The sequence below is a fragment of the Buceros rhinoceros genome, unplaced genomic scaffold, assembly GCF_000710305.1.
Source record: "Buceros rhinoceros silvestris isolate BGI_N320 unplaced genomic scaffold, ASM71030v1 scaffold7797, whole genome shotgun sequence".
Lineage (NCBI taxonomy): Eukaryota > Metazoa > Chordata > Aves > Bucerotiformes > Bucerotidae > Buceros > Buceros rhinoceros.
The window spans coordinates 23,583-26,487 of record NW_010423890.1 but is presented as its reverse complement, the minus strand read 5'-3'; the positions used below and the strand labels follow the sequence as shown (position 1 = coordinate 26,487).

At 41.9% G+C, this 2,905-nt stretch overlaps 1 protein-coding gene across 1 annotated transcript in view; it reads right to left on the bottom strand.

Moving 5' to 3' along the window:
- Positions 1-2,905, bottom strand: part of LOC104497350 (RNA-binding protein 33-like) — a gene marked incomplete at its 5' end in the record, with an annotated part of 39,283 nt that overhangs the window by 13,270 nt on the left and 23,108 nt on the right. The window lies entirely within an intron of this gene.

Sequence of the window (2,905 nt, the reverse complement as noted above, 5' to 3'; positions counted from 1 at the left end):
TCCTGAGGTACACAAACAGGCTAAGTACACTGCAACAAAATCAAGAGCCAAACCATATGTTTGAAAACAGGAGATGGTGTAGGATCAATTGCTCTACAGATCCACCAGTAAGGAAGACACAGATTAAGCACAGGTCCTGTACCCAATGGGACAAGTGCTCACGATCTACTGTTGTCAAAGAGCAAAGAGATCACTGGGAAGTATTTCTTCCCCTTCTGTGGGATATGCCTCAGTGCAGCCATTCACACAGAAATGTTTTGGTTGGAAGAGATCTTTGATCAAGTCCAACCATTAACCCAACACTGCCCGGTTACCACTAAACCATGTCCCTCAGCACCACATCTACACGTCTTTTAAACACCTCTGGGGATGGGGACTCCACCACCTCCCTGGGCAGCCTGTTCCAATGCTGCACAACCCTCTCTGTAAAGAAATTTTTCTTAATATCCAACCTAAACCTCCTCTGGTGTAACTTGAGGCCATTTCCTCTCATCCTATCACTTGTTACTTGGGAGAACAGTCTGATCCCCACATCACTACAACCTCCTTTCAGGTAGTTGCAGAGTGTGATAAGATCTTCCCTGAGCCTCCTTTTCTCCAGGCTAAACACCTCCAGTTCCCTCAGCCGCTCCTCAGAGGACTTCATAAAAACAAAAAAAAATGGCCTCTCAGAGTTCAGTTCATTAAGGAAAGTTTTGCTGAATAGAGTCAACAGCTAAAGACAGGATATTTTACATCTTAAAGATGGCATCAGCTACAACTATCTCACCTTTCCCCCTTGAACTACATGTGAAGCAGCTAAAATACTGGGCACCTTGCTTAATTTCCAAAAAAGCAACTAGAACTTCTCACCTTGCTGTTTTCTCCCAATAGCCATCTCCCCAAATCCCTCCCATTTCAGTTCATCAAGCTGCAGCACTTCATCTTTGAAGATCAGAGCTCTGCGCTACCCAAGTTCCCTTTGCTCTAGTCATGGCCATGACCTGTCCTTGCCTCTCACACATACTACCCTCACTCACAAAACCCCCGAAGCCTGCCTGGCAAGCAGCCCTTCCCTCCAAACTCAGCTCTCCTCGGTAGCTCACTTCTGCACTTCTCATTGCAAGTGACTTACATGAAACACATTTTAAAGGAACAATGAGCAAGTGACCAAGCAGAGCATCCCTTCACTGCCAGAGCCTCTTGACCATTTCCAGTTGCAGGGGATTTTGTACAGCACTGCATGCAAACACTGGTAAAAATATTAATTTACAGCCACAAGAAAATCCACTCATGTACTTCAGGATATTGACCTCTTTGAAAATCTAGCAACATCTGTGTGAGCGAGTGCTGTGAACAGGGACAACACAGATTTTCAAACATTTCTTTTTCAGTTCTTGTCTTACAAGGCACTTAAAATTGCTGCTGCCTCTTCCTCATTTGGCATGTCAGCACTTCCGTGGTACCACTTCTCATGATACCATTAAAAAACCAAACCAAAAAACTAAATATTGCACGTGGTGGTACCAGCCTCATACCCTTCTCCCCTGCATATCTCACTATCCACACTTCTGAAATATCACTCAGTCTCAAATAAGCCAGGAAATTTCTAGCCTTCTACAAGTCAGACTTGAAATTTAAGTGCAGAATTAGCATAAAATGCAGAATTAGCATAAAAGCCTTCTGTGTTGTTAGCTAAACTCCAGCCTCTCTTTCAAGTATTACTTTCTAGATCTCTGCTAAGGTGAAAAATAGATGATAATTTAGAAACCATGATTTCCAAAGGTAGAGCTGCTGCTGCTGCTGCAAGAATACAAGTTCTATAGGGCACAGGGATGCACCAGATCCCACTAGAAAATGAGTTATTTTTTTCCTCTAAGTACGTCCTTCTAAATTGGTTGGTAACATCAAATTGAGAGACGAGAGTTTGATCTGCTATGAAACAGCAAGCATTAAATAAATATTTTAGCACATTTCCAATAACTTCTCTCAATTGTGTTTCCTAGCAGGATTTCTATTAATCTCCTCCTAATATTCTCATGCAAGATTTAGCAAGTAAACTCTAAATAAATGTGCTTTGGAACTGTGTGAATAATTTCCTAGAGCACTACAGGACACGAAGGGACAAAGTATTTTGTGAGAGTATTTTTGCTCTCACAAACAAATTAAACCTCTCTGAATTGTCAACATAAATAATTCTGCATTATTCCATTTACTAAACTGGGAAGAGGTGAGGCAGAGTGTACATTTTTAGGAGAACAGTGTGCTTTGCAACAGAGATGATCCCACTGATAGAGAAGTCTCACAGAATAGCTCCAATCCACGCACTGCATTTATCTGAAAATGCTGGTACAGTCAAAAGGAGCACTCAAAACTGAAAAAAAGCCAAGGAAAAAAATTCTCATCTGTATGTTTCATTATCCATTGACTGGTATTTTCAAACGTATTAAGTCAGACAGGGCCTCCTAAGCCCGTCAGTGCTTTAAAAACCTCCTGTTTTCTTAAAATCAGTTTAACTGCTGGTTACAAGCAGAAGCTTCACAGCAGATACACCGGTGCGTGTGTGTGTGTGATAACCTTGCCCACAGGCCCCTCCTAAAGAGAACCTTCTAAAAAAAAAAAGATAAATAAAATCCTTCAAAAGGAGACTGTATTTTTATCTGAAAAAGTAGATGGTGCTACGTGGTACAAAATCTCCACTGGGTAATGGTCATTGAGTGCTCTTACCCCAAGGGTGCAATGACAGGGACATGCCCAACAAGAGGGTAGGAGCCAGTAAACAATAAAACCGAGGACAGCAACCAAAAAACCACTTGCTTCAGTATGATCATTTGGCTTTAACAACCTCACAGAATGGACAGGCGTGTATTGTCTAAGAAAATAACAGAGCGCGCACAGGACCTCCAAAATGAAGGAGACTTTTGTA